The sequence below is a fragment of the Emydura macquarii genome, unplaced genomic scaffold, assembly GCF_026122565.2.
Source record: "Emydura macquarii macquarii isolate MOO-44397 ecotype Brisbane River unplaced genomic scaffold, CSIRO-AGI_Emac_v2 contig_561, whole genome shotgun sequence".
In the NCBI taxonomy this organism is placed as follows: Eukaryota; Metazoa; Chordata; order Testudines; family Chelidae; genus Emydura; species Emydura macquarii.
Genome location: NW_027130698.1, coordinates 8,747,155 through 8,770,563, shown reverse-complemented (window position 1 = coordinate 8,770,563; position 23,409 = coordinate 8,747,155). Strand labels below are relative to the sequence as shown.

The following is a 23,409-nucleotide window of genomic DNA, read 5'->3' as shown; positions in this document are numbered from 1 at the left end:
TAAAAGTAATAAGATGATCTGGAAAAAGCAGAGTTCATGCAGGCTATGTGATACATACTGCCAAAAAATACCTGTAGAAATGGTTAAATTTGAATAAGAACATGAAAAAGAGTGGATATAATTCCATCAAGAAGTGTAAACTGAATAAGAATTGTAAAATTATATATCTGGAAGATATGACTCAAACACGTCTATTACAATGCTACTACTTATATGCTATCACTTATGCATTCCTTATTAAGTTTCTTACCTCTGCAGTGTGACTTCATGTTCTACCAGATCAATGCATGCCTCATTTCCTTTGGGACTCTACCCACTCATACTGAGGGCAGCTTAGTTATGTTCCTAGTAATCAAATTAGTTTTTCTGTGGCTTTCCTTTGTTTAAAAGACTATGCCATTAGTAAACACTGGATGGAGCCACTAAATTGCATTTACAGTAGAGGCAATATACTGAATCTTCACTTGATGAAGAGAGTGGACCTTAAAATATAAGGTTTGGAGAAGACTGCTGGAAAATGAAGTACTTGGAGACCATGCTGTATATATACTGATGAAAATGTACTTTGGAGATAAATTTGTATGTGCAAAGTAAAGATAGTACAATGGTAAATAAAGGTTTACACACAAGTAGTCGTTTAGATGATAAAGTTAAGCACATAGTACGTGTTTCCAGGAACAAAGTCTGAACCGGTAAAAAAAAAAAATGTATATGCTACATCAGCCTTCCAAAGTTTTACATGCAAATTTACCAGCCAAGGCACATCTAGTTATCTACTTCTTCCATGATACTAATTCTAATGAATGAAGTGATATTAAAATGAATTACTTGCCCCAACTGAGAGGGCAAATAGAGTTATACCAATTTATAGTAAAGTAATACCTCTGAATGCTTAAATATGTTCTTCTAGCCAAAGCCAGACCCCCTTAGGCTGGACAACTTAATGGGGTGTGGGTGTGGTTTTAAATTTCCTTCCTCTGATGCATTGGAGGGATGTCCATGGCTGGTGATGGGACACTGGATGAGGATTACCAGGGCTCTAAGATGGCATCGAGCTCTCTCTCTCAGGTGCTTGGGTTGGCTGGTTCTTGTTCACGTGCTCAGGTCTGACTGACTGTTTTGACAGATATGTCAATTTTCTGCAATATTTCTGGGAGATCTTATTGAACTAAGTTTATATAGCCTTTAAGTATAAATGCAAAGTTTCTTATTGTGGGATTGTGTGTAGTTAGGGTGAGACATGGCTAGTGTAAACCCTGGGGAAATATTATGAGAGTCAAAGGACTATTTTAAATAGTGTGCCAGATCAGGAGGAATTTTTGGGATTTAGTTAAATGGGTTCCTAGAAAATACCTGGAGGGAGAAGAATGCAAATTTCAACTTTTAGACCCAACTTTTTGAAGCTAAACCCTGAGGAGTGAACAGTTGTCTGGCTGATTACCTGTTCACAGTCTCTGGAGATCAAAGACCCAGACTGTACAAAGAAAAGGCTAACCTATGCATAGGTGTTCTTGTTCTGCTGTTATAAACTTGTAAGCACAGAAAAATCCCAGTATGGGGTCTGAAAGACTGATCACCTACTAGAGCCTTTGTTGGAGTTTGGGGTGATCTCTGGGAAGCTTAATAGCATATGTGGATGGTCTTTTATTGTTTTAATATGATTTTTCTGTTATCCTTTCACTTTAAGAATAAATATGTTTGCTTAGAAAGATCTGTGTGGTAATTTATAACTGCGGGGAATTATGCTGTTTATAGCTGCTGGAGAGAAAGCAAAGTGCAGATGCTGGCCATTTACACGATCGGTCTTGCTGGGGAATTCACAGTGCGGGTAGGAACTGTGCAACTTGCCCAAGAGAGGTGACAGCAGAGGAGCCAGGTGCTTAGAGTTGGTGCCCTTATTGGACCATGAAGGAAGAAATACAAGGGCAGTTCCCCTGAATGTGCTAAGTTCCATATATGAGGTCAGGAAGGAATTTTTCCACAGGTCAGATTGACATGACATTGGGTTTTTTCCATTTCCTCTGCAGCATGGAGGTGAGGAGTTAGGATTCTCTCTCTCTCTCTCTCTCTCATTTCCCCTGCCATTGTGGGGGGGCCTTGGGTACCGGAGCATCTCAGTCCCTTCTGTTCTCTGCCTGCGGCACTCAACAGTCTAGTCTCCTGGGGGCTGTAATAGTTTGGTCTAATTTTGGTTGTTGGGTTTAGCATAGAGGTGCTTGGTGGTCAGGAGGTCAGACTAGATGATCTGTTAGTCCCTTCTGGCTTTAAACTCTATGAGATCCACCTCAACAATTTCATGAAAGATGTCAGAAAGAATGTCATTATGGCTTTGATGTTGTTGAAGATATGCATTGCATTTCTAAGTGAATGAATTGGAAGGATTAGCTCAAGGGATGAGTGTCTGCCATAGGAAGCTGGGACAAACAAGGAGACCACAATAATATCACCATACAGCAAGATATGTCCTTCAGATGGAAATTCTGTCTCCTTTAAATAAGAAATTGGACTCAAACTTCAGCTAAGTACCATCACCAAGAGTAACTATTGCATCTAAAAGGATTTTAGGCCTGAAGGCTCGGTAGCTCTTTATAACACGTACATCTTATTATTGTATCCGTTACACATAAATTAGAGTATAGATTTTGTGTTCTTTTATATAAGAGTACAAGAAAGCTAATTCAATGCTCTTTGGGGGAAAAATCCATATTGGAAAAAACACAATCTTTTAGATGCTGACATCTGATTTAATAATTCTATGGTAATTAGCCAAACCATCCAGAGAGGTCATGGAACTTGTTTCAGTTAGTCCATATTTCTGCAAAGAACAGATTTAAGTATTTCTGTAAAGGCTATTCTGCTCCTGCAATTTACCTTTTCAGCAGACTATGCAAATAATGTAATGTCTCTTGTTTCACTAGTGATTGGCAATTATAGTGATATAGGACATTTCCACTGAAAAGGTTACAGTATGGGGAGATGTATTATCCAGACAGTCATGAACAGGTACAAATCATTCCTTGGTTTTTCCTCAGTATGTTAAAAAGAAATCACCAATCATCATTTACTTTCTTATGCATATTTTGGGCTCAGTTTTGGCTTCAAGTCAGAGGCTGAGGCAGTGAGTAGTTCAGAGATGCAGTCTCTCATCACTTGCTCAGAGGCATTGAGCCTAAGGAAGCTACCATGCTTTCCTCAACAGGAGTGAAGAGTGTGGCTGATGGGAAATTCTTTGGTGGGGTGCTTTTTCGCCCCCACACATTGCCACCTCTGCTGGCTGCTGTAAGAGGGCCAAGCTCCTGGTCCTGGCTTTAACTATAGAAGATTAGAACAAACAGACATGCAAGTTTAGAGCAGTCCTTGCATTCAGTGGAAGACAAGGACCTCCATTGTGTCTCAGGTGTGCTAGGGAAATAATCTGGTATTCATCCCCCTTTCACACCTGTACATGGCTAGGCACAATCAAGTCCTTAAGATTTAAAGTTATGGGGTCTGATCGATACTGCAGTCCTTGCCTGGGCGCACAGCCCAATTTACTTTGTTGGGACATCTCGCGCTACCAGAATACAAAGAATCATAATCGTAACAGTCTCTTAAGGATCTAAAATGTGACAAGACTGACAATGGATACAATTCAGATTAGTAATTCCTCTTGTACCGTCTCATCTGAGAGTGTTTGAATCCAGCTCATCATAGAGTGAACAGCAAAGAGCTTTTGTGCTTAATCATAAGAAATAGGGTCTGATACTTCATTGCATTGCCCATGCAAAGTGAGTGTGTAAAATGTGACTGCCATTTTGATTGAGCGTAGAATTCTCATTTGGAAAGAATTATGCAGAGGGAAGAACAATAAACATACTGTGCTTCTTAATTCTTACAAATGTGGTTATGTGCTTATTCATGGCAGCCTATTTTAGAAGTATTACCTATTCAATAAGTATGATAATACATAGTAAAATGCCATGAGGACTATGTGGGGTACATACTTTCCGAGTGGTTCTATTCTCTGATGAATTGGTGATTTGTCAAATTAAAAAAATACACTAAAATAAATAAGACAAAAATGGAGTTTTCAAGTTAACTTGCAAAAAGATTTGACTCAATAGCAAAGCATTTAAAAACACTTGAATACACAGATTATGGAATATATGTATTGGAAAAGTGGTTAGCAAAGCAAACTGCAATGCTCAATAGTTATCAGTTTCATTAAGAAACATTTTATGTCCCTTTTCAAGCAATTTTAGATGACTAATAAAGCTACCAGCAATCAGTTTTAAGTAGCATAAAGCTGATCTTAAATGCAATTACTCTGATCAGCATGGTGTCTTAAAAAATTAGCCATGACGACCCTGAAACCTGGTCGCAGTTAGAATGATTTCTAAATGAAGGATTCCCACCACAGCAATTTGCTATCAGTGCTGATCCTTCTCTATCAGGTGTTTATATAATATTTGCTAAGTTTATGCAATGCTGACATATCTTAATAATACTGATGGTACTACTACCTGCAGAATCAACTGGAACTTGTTTAAAGAAGTAATTCTCAGCCTCTAGTAAACGCACCCATTTTGGTTCTTCAGACCTTTGCATCTGGGACTCTGAGCTCCCCTACAGTACAGCTATATCTTCTGGCACAACAAATCAGCATAGACAATAGGAATCACTGTACCAGTTTCTTATTTCTGATATTGGTCAATACCAGATACTTTAGAGGATGGCAGGGGTGTTGGAACAATTCTTATAGTGGGGGTGCTGAAAGCCATTGAACAAAACTGTAAACCCTTCAAGCCAGAAGGTGCTGCTGCACTCCCAGCACCAGCACCCCTGGAGGAAGGTGCAAAAAAACACCATACTAGGAAGGTTCAGGGGGCAAAAATTATGCAGATTCACCTTCCAAGTATTCTATGAAGTGGTAGTGGTCAATAGCTACTATAGGCATGAGATGCCACAGATTCCATCCTTCCTCACTCTCTACAGAACTGCCCCTGCACACGTCCCATTTACTCAGGCTGTACAGAGGGACCAGCATTACTTCTTAATGATACGCCTCTGTGCTGGGCTATACCATTTCATCATGCATGTGTAAACATGCCCAGGAACCGTCTTGGGCTTCTCCAAATTCTACTGTGGCAGGTCAGAGTGGACAAAATTGAACAGGAGGCATTGTCAAGGCAATGACAAGTGCAGTCAAATCAGATAAATTGGTGAAATTGCCCCCCCCCCCCCCCCAAAAAAAAAAAAAAAAAAGTTTGAGTCTAAAGATTTAGGTTCTGGGTTTTAGTTTTTTAGTTATTTAACTATTTCAGTAAGTACTCAAAGGGCAGGGGGAGCCTGAAAGCATATGTTAATAAATTCAGATATAATGCTTGCCTATAGACCTCCAATTCTGAACTCCTCCTCCATCTATACAGGAGGGTAGCTTAGCTCTTACATGGCATCTTCCATCAGGAGATCTCAAAGCACTTTACAATGAAGTCAGCATCAAGATACCCATTTTACAGATGGGGAAACTGAGGCACAGAAAGGTGAAGTGATTTGCCACAATCATCAAGCACGGCAGTGACAGAGCCAGGAATAGAACTCTTGTCTCCTGAGTCTCGGAGCAGGGCAGTGCTCCACCTACTAAATCACACTGCTATGAAAAGAAACCAGCGTGTAAGAGATCTCCACATCTCTCAGAAGGCACAGACCCCAGCATAATCTCTTGTGAATTTCAGGATATCAAACAAGCCCAGCTCAGGTGACCCCAGAAGAACATCTGCAACCCTCTTATGCAAACCCTTACCACTTCACCGCAGTGCTTCTGACTTTCAAAACTCTGAGTGAACTCAAACAATTTTCAAATAATGTTCAAGAATAATGCGTATCAAACACAGTAATTTGGGTTTCCATTCATTAATAAATCCTCACCCTTCATGACTGCTGTAGTCACGGACGGTCTGGCAGCCACTTGGGCTCTGTAGTTTCTGTGGATAATCATAATTCCTCAGGGAAAACTTACATACAATGTAGCAACTATGGACCTTCTGCGTATGCCCAGAGGCAATTAGGCTCTTTATAATAGCCCTCAGGAGGATACCACTGAATTAATTTTAGCTGTCCCTCTCTAGTGTACACTAAAAACAGCAGATATAATTATGCCTCTCTGAACTAGGGATGTAAAAGCCTAACCATTTACATGTTTTAAACAGCTGATCACCATTTAAACTGGGGGGGGGAGCCACTGCTCCCCTGAGCCAGAGCAGCTGGACAGCTCTGGCTAGTGAGAGGTGCAGCGTCCCAGGTGGGGGGGGGGGGGTGAGTAAGGGAGGCATGGAGCCCAGCAGGAGGGTAGCTACAGCTGGACTCAGCTCCCCGCAAGCCAAAGCAGCTGGGCAGCTCTGGCTCTCAGGAGGTGCGGAGCTGACTGCAGTTCCCCCCACAAGAGCACAGTGGGGGGAGCCGCAACTGGGCTTGGCTCAGCTCCCCGCCAGCAAGAGCTACCCAGCTACGGCTGTGCGGCGGAGGACCTGCAGCTAGGCAGCTCTTGCCTGGCAGTAAGGATCAGAACCCAGCACGGCCCCCTCCCCCCACGGTTAAATGGATTTTATTTTAGAACGTTTACATGGATTTTTTTCAAATAGATTTTTACATCTCTACTCTGAACATACAAATAAAGTATCCCCCAAATAATGGTTTTAGCATGTATCTATCTTCTTTCAATATTTGGCAAGATAGGATAAAGAGGGATATGGGGAGGCCAAGTCCCTTGGCTAATATTGGAGGCTGTTGCTTAAGCTTAATTTGTTCTTCAGAAAGTTCTTCCACAACCCAGTGTTCAGGGCGTGTGTGTGTTCTGAGAGCAGTACAATTACATTTTCATCTCTATGATAAATCAGCCATTATCTTTCCAAAATCCCAGTGTGTAAGTACATCATTGTTTTATGTATCTAATCCTATTAAAGACAATCAGCAAGCTTCCAGCCTCACAATCAGTATCTCTGATTTAGGGAGCACTGAGGTGAATGGGATTTCTACATGCACAGTGAAGGAAGAACAAACTCTGCTTAGCACTCATTACTTTATGCTTATATCTGCACAAGAACTGAGGGCCTGAACTAGCAATGCTAACACAGAATAAAATTCTATTGACGTTCAAAGGAGTTTTGCCTGAGACTGCAGGATTGCCATTCAGAGTAACAAAAAAATACAAGGACATATTAGGGGAAGGACTTACCATTTGAAATGGATTCTCTCAACAGCTCAAGAAGGGGAAAAACAGCAGCATTTTATGAGCTGCCGCACTTAGGCAATATGTTTTTGATTTCAATAACGTGTGTGTTATTAAGGCGTGCAGCAAGGTTACCTTTAACTGCTGCACAATGTCATCGGCTCATTCTCCCATTAGCTGATTCCTCCCTCCTATGAGCCTCAAATGCATAGGTGAGTTAATGAAATCATTTATTTTTGTCAAGATATCATAACTTCTTAAAATTCAATATTTTTAATTATAGAAGAAGGCAACAGAGGCACTGATGTCTTTTGCTGATTTAATAAACATGATTTAATTAACCAAAACACCAGCTCTTTATATATTTGAAAGGAAAGTAGATTTTTAATAGTTCAGTCATAGCATTTACTTCATTGTTCAAATGGTATTTTATCAACGTCAAACTATTTTCAAATATAACTTGTCCAAAGAAAAGTAATGATATGTAAACTACTGGGGAACACTGGCCTCATGAAACAGCATTACATTTAAAACTTAATGTTGAAGAACATACCATCGAGCATTCAGTTGTGAAGAAAAATTGAATGTTCGGATAGATCTAGTATTGTAAATTGTGTAAGTACAATTAGAAGCAGGTTAAAATAACCTTTGCAGGGTTAGCTGTCATATACACATGAAGCACATTAACCCATGCCAGATTAACCCTTGCAAAACATCCTTTCTGAATCCAATTGAAGAAACATCACAGTAAGGAGAAATTCCCTTAAAAATAATTAAAATACACCTTAGAAAAGGATTAGGGGGAAGTATAGAGACAGCTCTGCAGAATTGTCATGAGATTCTAATTATTTGTAATATTAGGATCCCTTATCTATCTCCTGGTGTCAGCGCACTTCTGAGTATGCATAGTTGAGAGATAATGACAGGGTAGCCACAGCCTCTCTTGCTCACCTGGGAGGTCTCCAATTTATATAAATATAATTTGGGAAAGGAGGAGAAACAAGTTTATGACTATTTTTTTTCTGTTTGAGATCATTGTGTTATTTACTAAATAATACTTCTCAAAATGAGTTTGTCTCACTCATTCAGCTCTCTAAGATTCTGCCTCCCTCTGCTCACATTGATAATACCTTGACTCCTGGACAGACCCACTGAAATCAACAAGCTCGCTGGGGTAAGTAGAGCTGGTTAGGAATTTTCCATCTAAATGTTTTTGCCTACAGAAAATGGGGGTTTTGACAAAATATAGTAATAATAATAATGCTCAGGACTGAAAGTCAAGAGGCCTAGGGTCTATTCCCAAGACACCAGATTTGGCCCATTGTAGCTAATGCTAAAAAGAAGCTGGTTAAAACATTTGTTTCAAGGCCAAATTGGAGAAACTTATTAAATAATAGTTAAGAGAAATCATTTGTTTAATTTTCTGTTTATATTTTTTCCTTCCGTTAGATATTTTAATGAAGTCCTGGCCCCATTGAAGCTGATGGCAAAACTCCCAATGTCTTCAGTGAGGCCAGGATTTCACCCTAGTGGTACTTTAAAACACAGATTCAAATGGACTAAAACAAAAGTCTATTTTTAAAATGAAAGCCAGGTCTTCAGCTGATGCAAATCAGTGCAGCTTTATTGAAGTCAATGGAGCTACACTACCTTACACCACCTAGCAATCTGGCCCCTGGAGTTTAAACATTTCAGTCATTCACGCCTAGAAAACCTTCCTTTCTATTTTGCTCCTAACGTCTCAAAAAAAAAAAAAATGGTTGACCTACAAACTAAATATATTTTTGGTTTTGCTTTGTTAGCTGTGTAAAAAAGTGACTTGATTTTTTTTAATGGGGCTGTGTGCTTGGAGTAGAGGAATTACAAAGATACATAAATTCAAAGTCCTTCTGATTGCTTGGCAATGACCCCAGCAAAATAAGTGTTCCAATAATCCATGCTAGAAGTGACAAGAGCAAGGAGTTAGATTCTTGGATTACCTCCAAGACAACATGGGTCATTTTTAGCCTGGAGAAACTCCTATGACAATATTATAACTTTATGTCTTAAGAAAAAGCCCCAGTGAAATACCACCCAAAGATTGCCTTACCAAAGAGTATGACAAATAATATATCATCAAAAGGACAACCAGAAAGGAAGGTGGATGCATGTCGAAGTGACAATCATCCCGTTTTATCTGTATTCATCATTAGACACTATGCCTCTAAAGCTGGATTTCTTTTAAGACAAGTAGACACTAGATCTAAAGCTAGGTCTTCATTAAGTTCAATAATCAATCAATAAGTTCACCTGTGGTAGCCTAACTCACTATAATGCGACCACACTACAGTGCTGTCATACCCCATGTCCACATTGGTGCTGTATCTGGCCGTGACAACCAATATAGGTTGCTGGGCACATATTTCAAGATTCATAACTAACTGTGCCACTCTGTGCTTGGATTTGCAGGATGTATGGGACAATTTGTCTGCCCACTCTGGAAATTGTGAGAAGAAATGGTCTAGGCCTGGAAAATTCATTTTCTGGCAGGATCCACGTTGGTGCAGTGGTGGGGTGTGGTTATGTGCCAGAAATATAGATTCTGCACTCCTTAATAACTGGGACTAACAGCTGCTGCTTTTAATAGAGGCAATGTTTTCTTTTCATGCTGGATGTCCCTCTAATGAATTCAAATCAATGTTCAGGTCTGACAGGCATCCAATCCTTTCTTCAAGGGAACCCTGTACTACTGATTATGGGATTGTCCAATACTCAATAAAACCGTGATCTCTTAATTTGCTCTGGGTAATAAATTGATCAGGCTATGACTGAGGAAGAAGCCAAATGCACCTACGGTGAGAATTTGAATAGGAATAATATATTATGCAGCATTCCTTAGCTGCCTCAATTTCCTCATTTTCAGCTGAGGTAGAGCAAACACTGAGACATGTGCCAGTTTCCCCAATTTCAACCAGGGTATTAGCCACAGCACCACTCAACTGTGCCCAAATTTCCCTTGTAAGAGAAGGCCCTTAGCTCCTTTCTAGGGGGATGTGTGTGTAGGTCTCCTCCCCTCTCCTCTGGGCTCCAGAGTCAGCAGGATAAAGCAGCCAGTGTTTAGACCTGACTCACCGACAGACTATTATCTGAAGGGGGAACTCATCACACTGTACTCCCCACTCCTCTCTGAGGAGAATCAAAGGTGTTTGATACCCGCTGAGGAGACCTGCACTCTGTTGGCTGCTGCCCACACCCCAATCTGACATTCATATACGGCCTTCAAGGTGCCAGTGGGGGTCATTTGTCTACCCCTTTATTTCCGAACATAAGGACTTAAGGTGGCCACCCACCTCACTCCCAGAATAGTGGATCTTCCAGTATTTTCAGGAATGGTGCGAGGCCTGCCCCTGCCAGAGTGACTCCAGCTGCACTGACGTGTGAAGTTATGCCAATGGAGGGGAACCATCTTTAAGAGCATGCCACCCCATCCCCCACCAGCGTGACCTCGTATGCATGGTGCATGTGAGGTCATGCTGCAAAGGGGACGTCATTTTGAAGTGACAGAGGGGGCGGAGTGGTGTCCCTCATCTGATACCAGACAAACCCACGTCCAGTTTTGTCCCAGTATCAGACTGGGGACAAACCTCTCAAAAACAGGACCATCCGGTCAAATACCAGATGAGTGGCCTGCCTCCTGGGACTAGGAAATCCAAGATCAGAGAGTCCAAACCTTGGGAATGTCTCTCTCCCTCCTGGCATTCTCCTTTCTGCCCCTCGGGCTCAGTTCTGGAGTAGAGAACCGAGTAAGCCAGCCACTCACCCTGAACCCCATTACCTAGGGGCCACTCACTTATAGTGCTGTGCTGGGGAGAGGAGAGCCCAACCAGCCTCCTGCCCCTCTAGGAGCCACCATAATACACCTCTGGTCAGGGGGCTTATGGGAATGGGTTGGAGAATACCACCATCTGCATAGGTATGTTATGGACTAACCAACAATCAAAGTTTTTGAATCAAGAAGGCAGCTGTTGGGGATTCTCAGGCTGATGCAAATCATAACTCCACTGACTCCAAGAAAGCAGAATGAAGCCAATGGAGCTATACCAATTTATATGAGAAGCTGACATTCTCCATCCTTAGCTGAAGTTTCTGTACCACTTAAATAACCAAGAGAGGAATAGGAATCTCATGAGAATGGGCTTTTTTAGTGAGACTCCCAGTGAATCCTATTTCCAGTCAGACCACAAACTCAGCAACAGTCATACATCTGATTTTAACCTGAAATACCATTAAGGGATAAGTTGTGCTGTAGTTTGAATGCATAATGCCTTAAGGCTAGTAAAGCAGCACAGCTAAGCACAAAATCACTTTATAACTCGGGGTCAGACTATGAACCCCTTACTCACATGGGTGAGCAGCTACACGCATGAGAAGTCTCACCAATGTGTTCGGGTTGCAGAATCTAGCGCTCTGCAAGCAGAGGTAAATGGGCCTTGATATTATAGCTTTGTTCCTAATAAATAAATTAATGCCAACTTGGGAGAGTCTATGAGATCAAAAAGCATATATTTCCTACAGAATTCTCTTCTTCCCTGGATCCCAAGTGAAAAATAAATTAACATGTTATAAAACTTTGCCATAATGGAACAGAAGTGTTCTGGCTAAGCTTTGGAGCAACAAAAGCTAATCTAGTAGTTGGTAAACCAATTTTCCTGGAATTTGTAAACAGTATATTGTGCGGATGAGCCTGCTGATGTCAGTAATTGTGGACTGAGTCCTTTATAGTTGCTTATTCTAACACAGCTTTCCAGCCTGTTAAAATGTCATATGGATAAAGGAGTAAATTCTGACAGCTGTGACAGGATTATCGTTGCTGTGGAAATCACATCCCTGGTATTCATATGTTCAGTACATCTATTTTGCTTTGTCTTTGGCCCTGATTGAACCAAAATTACTTTTCCAGACAAGAAAAAAAACATTAAAAAATTAATTTACTTTTATGCTTTATATTGCAACAATAGGAAACCAACAGTTTAGGGGTTGTATTAATGTATTTTGTTAAGAATTTGGGGGCAAGACCAGATTTATCTTTTCAGAGACATAGCCAAAATCTATTTCAGTTATGCACAAGTGGCCACTGTGGGATTTTACTTGTAAATACATTAGATGAAAAGTATTGCAGAAGCCTTCACTAGTGTTAGGCACTCAATCTGTCCATCCATGTGTAATATGGATAAGGATGATCCCCAAAATGATATTTACAATGCTCTAAAAATGTCTCTGATCTTTAGGACCACAGGAATTAACAGAGTGGAGCAGACCACTGGTCCTTTAATCCAGGATCGTTTCTCTGATTGAGGCCAGTATCTGATGCTTCAGAAGAAGTTTCGAGAACTCTGCAGTGAACTGTAACTTTCTTTATTCCTTTGTTCTCTCGCTCTCATCCCAATACAAAACTGAAATAGTTTAGGGACTAAAAGAGTGACAGCAACTCCTACCAGGGCTGGCACTGGGATATTCTGTTCCCTAGGGTTCATTCCTGAACCCAGTATAACATAAGTTCCATAACTTGAAATCATGATTTATGGATTCTGAAATATCAGCCCCAGAAACACCATCTTCCAGTGCTGAATAGATTCTAACTATGCAGTGGATATCAGTTGTAATAATTAGTGATGTTACTGGGGTGCATCTGAGCAGCTGCAGGAGTAGAAGTGTGCAAAATATTTGATTAAGTTATAACAAGTACTCAACAATAGACTTAATTCAAGTTCTAGCTTCATCTGGAAACATGCAGCATTTTATTAGGGTTCTTTTCTACTCAGTAGTTATTGTGTTGAATCCAAGCAGGAGAGACTATTTTTCAAGGCAGCTTTTTCTGGTGTGTTCCCTGAGCCTGCCACGTGTACTTAATGAGATGTGCAGAAGCCATCTTGATTCACCTTCTTAGGTCTGGTTTACACAAAAGTTGTACTATATAAACTATACAACCATAAAGTGGTACATCTCCTCTAGTGTGAATACAGTTATACCATGATGAAGGTACTTATAGCAGAATAGCTTATCCCTGTAAGGGAAATGGAATAAACTACACCAGTATAAGGCATCTTTAAACTGGTATAACTGCATCCACATCAAGGACAGTTCCAGTATAACTATCAGTAAAAAATTACACACCAAACCAACACATATATACCAGTACTAAAACTGTCAAGCAGTCCCTAGAGGAAGAAACTGCATAGCATGTTCTCTCTCTCAAGAAACACCACAGTGATTATGTGTCTTTAAGGACAATGGTCAGCTACCCTATTGCCATTTGATAGTTCCTCATATATACCTCCTGAAAATCAATGTACATTGCCAGTGTTTGAAATACTAACCTTGACATCATTTATTATTATATTGGAGTTACCGGGAAACACATTTCCTTGAGAAAGATCAGTATTTTGTTCTGTTTTTTCCATCAAAAGACCAGTGTCCCTGTCTATTCAATAAGACATTTGATATTCTGCTCTTCCCATTGCAGACATCCCCCCATCTCAATACAGAAGATCAAAATAAACCACATTATTACATTGTTTTACCAGGGTTCCCTAAAGGATGAATAAGAGCTAAATCCCACAAACACTTGGCCATTTGTGAAACACTTATCCTTTTCAAGTGAAGGAGGCTTTGCATTTAAAAAAAAACAAACAAGCCAGTATGTGTTTGCCCCAACTATTTAATAGAAACATTACATTTGAGGGGGTGCAAAATTGACAAACAAAATGTCAAGGACTTCAGAATGGGGTTACATGAAACAAGTAACCAGCTTGTCACAGCTCTAGTTATTTATTTCTATTCCCAATGCAAAAAAATCCCAACACAATAAATCTGGTAAGTCTGATCCCAGGTAACCTATCATATTTAGGTGCCTAAAGATGCAAATAGATTAAAGTCAATGGGAATTATTCACCTAACCTGCTTAGGTGCTTTTGTAAATCCCATTAGATGCTTGTCTGCACTTTATATGCCTAAATACTTTAAAACTCTTGATTCTGATATCCAAAAAGAATCACTTGTGAACTTGGTTGTACAGTATGCATTTGGGTAATAAATACTGCTGCACTATGGTCCAAATGATCAGAGACTCCATATCATTCCAGTCCCAAAATGTGCAGCCGCTTGCTGCGTCCATTTTGTTTTTGCAAAACTCACATTTCCACTTGCTAACAGGCATTTCATGCTCAATTAACCAATTTGCATTTGTGAATGTAGGGTTTTGCATTAGCAAACAGGTGCACTTACAACATTGACGATCACATTTTGAAAGGTTCATTTGGAGCTGTCAAATACTGATCTCCTTACACTTTAAATGAACCTCAGGGTCCCCCCCCCCCCCCCCCGACACACTTAAGCAGTTTTATTTAGAGGACGAAGCAGACGTAGGATCTGATCCAAAGGTCTTTTAAGTTAATGGAATGACAGAAACATTGGTGGGCTTTTGATCAGGTTACAGAGACTTGTTTGTGATTATCATGGTATTCTAGTCAATTTCTGTTTTTTTACTATTGTTTATATTGAATAAAGCCAATACCGGCTGAATGGTGAAAGCAGAACATACTACAGAAATGCCTTAGGCTGTTCGTGTTTGAAACATTCTATAGCTTTTCACCCTGACAATATCCTGCCAAAAGTCCTCTAGCTGCTTACTCTGGAGTGAAATGTAAACAAGAAAGATGCAGAGACCTTAGAATCCTCGACAAAACAATAATTATACATGTATAGATATTTTGGTTTTGTGAATATTTTACTACGGTGACACTTTGGGATTGAGCCCAGACCAGCAAGGGGTTGTCTCACCACTGGCCCTGCAACTCTGGGTGCCTTAAAATGCTATGCTGCTGTGCCTCACAGCCTTGACACCAACAGTCAGCATATTAGCATGCAGGTCACACCCTGACTTCCACAATACTGAATATATTCAGAACAGCCTGACCTGTAGCGTCCAGCCCTTTTGCTGAACACTTAGAGAAGCTAAGTTTGCTCTTCCCTTAAATATACAGTACTCAGCAGTTTATTCGCTTAACTGGAGTTAACAAACACTCTATTTTAATCAAAGCACTGAACTGGTTTATAGCAAAATGTAGAACAAGTTTAATAACAAGTCATCATGGGATTAAGTGATATCAAGTATAAGGAATAAAGATAGGAAGTTACAAGCAAACAAAAATAAAAATATACATCTAAGACTAAAACTTAATTTCAGCAATAATTCCAATCTCTGCCTAAGTAGGTTTCTTATCTATATTCAGATCCCAGAGACTTCAACCCCTTTGGCTGCAGAATCCATCATTCTCTGATTTCAAGAGCTCTGGCCCCTTTAGCCCCTCAGGTGATGGATGCCATGGCTTTTTCTCTCTCCTTGTGCCTTCCCAAAAATCATTGACCCTGCTTCAAGAGGCAGGAAGGCTTCCTGGGAACACAATCTCCATCCCCCGTTGAGATTGTTAAGTGGTTATCTTTCCCCACTTGCTCTCCTGACGGCTTTGTTTACCTTGCATGTAAGGGTGGTTTTGTCTTTGGTCACACCTTGCTTAATTTACATTGGAGAGCCAGTCAAGCAGGCAGCACCACAGTCCTTTTTCTGGAACAGGTGTAGCTTAGGTACTGCTCCAACATAACTCCAACACATATATATACATATATAAACTCCTTTGTGGGTTTTACCATACATACATCACACAAGAACATGAATGATCAGTGTTAGTTTTCCAACGATAAACTGTGCGTCACCTTTTGGGTACATAGCATGCCAACTGGCATTGGGTGCTCTGACGGTCACACCTGCTGACATATCTCTTTTCACTCTTAGCAGTTTTACAGCAGCAGAATTCATGAGACTGTAAATGAGGTTGTGTCACCACTTTCATTAACAACCTGTTTTTAACTTGCTTACTAAAAAATCTTTCTGGTCTGAAACTTGGCATAGCATGTCTCATCCTGTTTTTTACACATACTATATTAGGATAAGAAAATGCAAGAGAGTTGGGTGCTAAAAAAGGTTTAAACCACCTTTGCATCCTTCTAGTTCTGAGGTACTCTGGGGTCTGGAGAGACCCCTGGTGCCCCAGTGCTAGCAGTCTGTCTAAATTATGGCAACCTCCTCGGGCTGCTTTATGGCACCTCTGCAGCACAACATCCCTAGCCACAACACTCCTCCCATTTCTATCCCTTAACCAGCATGTCGCCTACACCAGGTCATACAAGGGGGTTCTCAGGTGATCAGGGCAGCCTATGGCCATCTTCTACAGTTCCTGTACCAGGAGACTCTTTCCCTGGCTGGATATTCAGTTTTTACGACCCTTTACACTGCTCTATCACTTTTACGGAGAGTCAACATTTTCACAAATTCATTTCTGAATAGATTTTTCTGCTGATAGAACATGACTTTTCTTTGTACTTACATGATGGTACACAATAGACCAGAGTCACTTGTGTTTTATAAAACATGAGTTTATAAAAAGGTAGAAATATGCTATTACTATCTAGTTTGGAAGAGTTCACAACAAGTTCTCTTAAAATCGATCAGACAAATACTATGTGGCCAAATCCAGCTGCTTCCCCTGTAAGCGAAGATGCTCCCCTGGCAGTAGAATCAATAAATGTGTAAGGGGTGGTAGTGGGTATAATGATTCCAGAGTAAAGTCTATAGCAAATTACCTCACAGAGTGGCACCACAGCTTCTTAATGGCTTTGGAAAAAGGGGGAGGCAGTGGACAGGAGGATTCCTCTCCCATAATCCTCATGTATGCATATGGCCCCAGTGCCTGGCTTGGCTCCTCATGCCAGGAGCAGGTCCAAGGATTTGGGCTTCAGAGAGATATTCTGTTTAGTGTAAAACTTACATCAAATTGTAACGAACAGTCTAAAACACCTTCTTAACATTTCAGCATTATTTTGTATTAGGGTAGAACGTAGGGGCCACAATAATAGACCAGAATCTTATTGTGCTAGAGGCTGTACAAACTCATAACAAAAATACAATCCATATTATTCATACTACATCTCTACATTTCACACTGGAAATTGACTGACTCCAGTCTACAATTTTCATTGCTGTTACTGTACATTGACTATCTCATAAATGCTAGTAACAGAAAATGTTACTTAGACCAGCAAAATTAATTCTACATTTTTTGAATTTTTGGAAATACTTGTGTGTGTCCTTCATTTTGGACTCATGTCCTTTTGTGTTGGTACTTAGCCTTGACTTGTACTATGGTAATATATAAACTTTCTTATTATTGATATGCATGACTTAAATGATACATTCAGACAACTAAGCAGATTTTGACATGTGCTCCAGAATTTAAATAAGCTTTTTCGGGTTTACATATTCCATTAGAGAAAATAACATGTGGAGAGGCTTAAAGAAAGTTGAGGAAGAGAACAGATAGGTGAACTCATTCAAGCCTAACAGAAAGGTGCAGCCAACTGAATGGATAAAGTTGGAAAACTGGGCATCTTGGAAATGAGAGCACTGGAAAGGGGAAAGGAACAGTAATCCTTTGGGTGATTACTGCATATGAGGTGAACAGCTGTTGAGACTGGAGGCACTGGACTGGCCCAGCAGGACAATCCATTTTATTACGTTTCTCACAAAAAATGTGTTGTGGTAACAGATCCAGTTTTGAAACAGAGAAATGCATGGTTCTTGTTTGTTCCTTTCTCAGTATTTTTATCTTTTTGTAATAGATATTTCGCTGCATTCAAACCTATGTTAAAACTTTCAAACTGCTTGTTCTTGTTTCCTCATTTCAAATGTAGTAAATATGAACAGAGAAAAAATGTACATGTTAACCCCTGTAAGCTAGTTCTGTTGCCAACATCTTGACAAATCATGTCCAGAAGAGCGCAAGCTGGGCCATCAGATGCGGTGGAGCTCAAAATTGCTGTACGAGTCAATTTGACATTGATGGAGCATAACTTTTATAAGGAGTGGGCTTAGAGGAAGGTTTATAGCTTGGGTGATGCTTCTCAGGAACCAAAAAAAAGTTTCCATTCTCATGCTGGCATTTGAACATTAGAATGAGTTATTTATTAGCCAACCTTCTCAAAGTGGAGACAGGACTACAAAAATAAAGCACAGACATCCCCCTTTGGCCATTTGGCAAATGATTGAAAAAGGGTTCTTTAAACACACTCAGGTATCTTTGTGACATGACACTGACATTAAGGCAATTCATGCTGATCTGGAGTACTTTCTCTCCTATTTACATTTATCATCCCTAGCATCACATGCACATGTGTTTCCACTAGTTTATTTATATTCCAATTATACCTCTTTCAAACAGAAAAAAAATCTACAACCCTTTCACTAGGATATATTGACATATAATTGCTTGCTATTTCTTCAAGAAAAACCAATATAATATTTGTATGGGTAAACATGATACTTTCAGAGTAGTTATTTTGAAACACAACTTACGAGATGTGATGTTCATGAAACAAACATTATGGAAGTAAAATCCTATGAAAAACTAGGAAACAAACATTTCTTTTGTAGCATATGTCTCTATTATTATTTGAAAGATTCTATTCATACTGCGACACAGTTGGCTTTAAAGAAAAAAAACCACATTCTTATTTGAATGACCTAAGGATATAACACCTGTGTTAACTAATTCTACTAGGACTTGGTATAAATAAACGTAAACTTAAAATATACCTAAATCTGCTATTTTCAGGTCATATTAATTTCTTACCATAACATTTTTAGGGTTTTGTATCTTGCTTCTTGAGAGGAAAAAACAAGCATTTATCTGTCTATTGGGATTATTAACGGTAAGCGATTTGCATGTTAACATCAATAGCAATAATGAAAATGTCTTTTTCAATTTATCCTGGGGAACCCTGAGTGAGAGCTGTTATTTGGCTCAGGCTTCATCTTTTAATAAGTCCAAAGATAATTGACTATTGAAAATTCTATCAACCAAATAAATCTTTCAGTTACCAAATTAATAATTTCACTGATGCCATCAGCCTTCAATTTTCACTCCATTAAATTCCTAAATTCATGTTAGAATGGCACAGCAAACAAATTAAAATGAGATTCATATAAAAAATGAGAGATAAGATTGTGCCTTCTGAAAAAGCAATTTAACTCCAATACATTATTTTTAAATTATTAAACGAGACATTGCATTAACTATAAAAAAGCAGTATAAAAGGGCATTGGGCTATGAATAGTGAGACACCTATAGACCTCTACAACCTTGAACAATTATATCTGTAATAATTGCATCATAAAACTTTATGATGTCTCGTACAATATTTATTTTCTCCTAAGCTAGGATTCTCAGCAGTGAAATGATTAGACAACGAAAAGACCGGATCAAATTGTGTCTCTGGAGCACATGGCTAAATGTTTTCAAACAGATGCTCAACCTACAGCATTAATGCAAAGCATTGCTTGAACAGCATGGATTATTGAATGACTCATTTAAAATATTGCTATAGCAAGACAGCTGAGTGTCAAGAAGGGATACAGTAAGAATTCAGGGTACAAGGCAAGAAGATTCTGTAATTCTTTTCTTTAGACTATAGGCTTGAAATATGTAAAGCCTGCACCTTCAGGTGTAGGTCTGATATTCTGGTCTGACTGTTCTCTGCTTTGGTGTCCTGTCCAGTCAGCATCTCGGGGGCTAGGGTGCCGGAAGATCAGCAAACATGAAATAAGAAAAAGAAGAAGTCTTTTCCTAGCAAGACAAGGGAAAACATAGCATTTGTATGTAGACTAATCCTGCATAAGGACCAACTACTGCTCTCTATATGTGGAAGAACCCTCAACTGATGCTTGTAGATAATGTATATGTGGGCAGTATCTAGCTGCGAATGAGTGTGCCACACATATAAGAAGTACAGACTTTGATTCAGATAAACAATAAAACGTGTCAGGACCTATGGAATCCACATCTAGGCCCTCCTTTCCTGAACGACTCCTTCCTTATCAATTCCTGATTCTCCCTATCTGCTGTATACATGCTGAAAGACAACAATATCCATTCTTCAGAATTTACTGGGAGTAGGGTTATCCATGGAATTCACTATAGGAGTAATCTTGGCCCCACTGACATCAATGGGAGTTTTGCCATTGACATCAATGGAGCCAAGATTTCATCCTGCATATAAGAAACCTGTTGTAGAGTCAGATTTACTGCTTACTCTTGTTTTTAGAGGATGATGGACTTTGATGTATCAAGTCTCCTCCGTGAAAGGCTAGCAGGCATGAATCTGATTTCTCACAAACATTCTCTGCTTCTTTCTTCATAGAGCGATGTGCCACTCTGTTCCATAGTAGCAGGAACCTATAACTTCTGTGCTGGTTCCAACTGCCTGAGCTCTTTAACAATTAAGAGTTCTTTGGTGCTTTCTCTCCACCCAGAGTTTTACGTGCTTCCAAAAAATAAAACAAAACAAAAAAACCCATGATTGTTTATAACGTTGTCTGGCTTTGAACTAACGGTTCCAGACATGAACTATGGACCTAGACAACAATGTGAGTACTAAATATATTTATGCACCGCAAGATTTTGGGTACCGCCAATCTCTGTACCATTGATTTCCCAATGATGCCCAGAATAATTACCTTAGTAAAAAAGTTATTAAGCCAGCACAGGAAGATAGAGTACATTGAGGCCACCAAATCAGCCTTTGATTTTGTCTGACAGAAAATTAAAAATGAATGAAAAATATTTTAATAATAAATGTATTCATGGCCTTACTGGGATTCACAACTCTTTCCCCAATGTTAAACAACTACAAGCAATTGTTCCTCTTAAAGGGAAATAATGTCAGAGTTATTAAACTGCACAGTCTCCAGCCACCATTGCAATGTATTTGAGCTAAGGTACAGTAGATAGAATACGAAGAAGAGCTCACATATTTGCCTCAGGGTGCTGAATTCTTTAATGAAGTGTTGGAAGAAAGTTATACTTTTCCCTCTTTAAATAATAATAGTACTTAGCAATTACCGCCTCTAAATACAGCTAAATCATTAAGGGCCAGATACCCTTCCTTACACTGAATAGTACTTTTGTCTGCAGACAGGCCTATTCAAATCAATGGGATTATTTGTGGAGTAAAGGGCTACTCAACATGAGTATCAGAACTCGCCCTAATTCTCACAACACCTTTGTTATGTATTATCACCTCCGTTTTGAAGATGTAGAAACAGACACAAATAGGGTAAATTAAGTTTCAATTGCCACTTAGCAAGACAGTGCCCGAGATGAATTTAGAAATCCTGCACTCATGGCCCTAGACCATGCTGCCTTTATATACAATTGGAAACAATCAGGAACAGATTATATCTTTATTTATAGTCAGTAGTAATTTACACCATGAAAAGTCAATGGGTTTACTTCTGGAGGAAGGTGTTCCCAAACTATAAGAATGGTATCAGAGTCTGGGACTCAGTTTCACAGCTACATTTACATTGCCCTGTTATTCAGAGAGTTGGCAAATATGTGCATTTGTTTACATTTGAAATATGGAATATTCCTCCTTCACAAAAGGACTCTTTTCCCATAGATCAATCAAAAACTTTCAAGTATGCTCCATTTCCCCCCACAGATGCCCAATCCAGAGCAGGGAGAAAGCAAACATCAGAAGAAATAAAACAAAATAGATGAAAATCCAATTTAAAAAACAAACAAAACAAATCCCTTACTGCATATGAAAAGAACCCATAGTTCTTTGAACAAATACTGGTCTGTATAGTGGATTGAGATTGAAAGATTTAAAAGCAAACTGCTGAAAGGTACTATGCCTAGTACAAGAAATGACTTGACAAACATAGAAGTTACTTACCTTCAAATGCATGCCATATTTAACATCAAATGGGGGTGTTTCTGGTGGGGTTCTGCAGGGATCAGTATTAGGCTGGACACAATTCAACATTTTCATCAGTGATCTGAAAACAAATATAGAATCACTGCTGATAAAACTTGTGGATTACCCACAGAATGGCAAAATAGTAAGTTATGAGGACAGGGCAGTCATACAGAGCCATCTAGATCTCTTGGCGAGGCTGGCCCATTCAAACAAAATGGTTTTAAATTATTCAAATACACCAAGTATAAGGAAAGCAGGCCATACCTGGAGAATGGGAGACTGCATCCTGGAAAGCAATTACTCTGAAGAGGATTTAAGGGTCATAGTGAACATGAATTTCCAGGATGCAATGCTGTGGCAAAAAGGGCTAATGCGATCCTTGGTTGTACAAACAGGGGAGTAGTGAGGAGGAGAAGGGAGGTGATTTTCTCTTTATGTGACATTTGTGAGACCGAATACTGTGTCCAGTTCTGGTGTTTACATTTAAAAAAGAAGTGCTGAGAATTTGGAGAGGGTGCAGAAAAGAGCCACAAAAATGATTCGAGGGCTGAGAAAATAAGATGACTTGACCGCAGTGTCTAAGTATCTTCACAGGAGAAAATACCAGATACTAAGGGCCTCTTTAATTTAGCAAGTTATATTAGTCTCACTCCACCACCCACTAAACTTCCCCCTGCTCTGCCCATCTCTTTTCAAAGGCTTATAATTTTATCAAATTTGGGCAGATTCTCACAGAGACAGCAAAATCTATATGCAGAGTTCATATCCAAGTGATAAATTGCAGAGTCATGATATAATGCATTTCTTATACAAAGGCATATGAATGTGCTTGTGCCTAGAGGGACCCCTACTCCGACACCAGAGCTATCAAGCCAACTGTGCTAGGCACTGTATGTACAAATAGGAAGAACCCTTTCTTACCCTGGAAAAGCTTACAATCTAAATAGACAAAGCATGGCAGAAAAGTAGTATTAATATCCCCATTTTACATGTTGGAGATAAGTAACGATCTCTCTTGTAAACAACAGTTTAGGAAGCAGGACAGCCTCCAGGATAGAACACTACTGTATTCCAAAGTAACAGAAATGTTGGCTTATGGACAACAGAGGAAGCTTGCTCACTGAGGGTCAGACTGTGGATCAGAACAGTGTCAGATGACGCACAAGACTCTTCTCTGCCTTCCCCCAACTTCCTCCCTGTGCCAGCACAGAGCAGAGCGTCTCTGCAGTGCTTATCACAGTGGTGTGTCTCTGCATTGTCTCTTGCACAGGGCTGTGGCATAGAAGCTATTATCTAGTCCAAGTTCTCCCTGCTGCATGTGTGCAGTGTTAATGAAGGGGCTCAATTAA

The 23,409-nt window shown here is 39.7% G+C and overlaps 1 long non-coding RNA gene across 2 annotated transcripts in view; it reads right to left on the bottom strand.

The window, feature by feature from the left end:
- The window catches only part of LOC137147643 (uncharacterized), a 75,234-nt gene that overhangs the window by 27,380 nt on the left and 24,445 nt on the right, over positions 1-23,409 (bottom strand). For both annotated transcript variants that reach the window (XR_010918282.1, XR_010918281.1), the window contains exon 2: positions 22,037-22,139. This is a non-coding gene — a long non-coding RNA (uncharacterized lncRNA). The remainder of the gene's footprint in view (positions 1-22,036; positions 22,140-23,409) is intronic.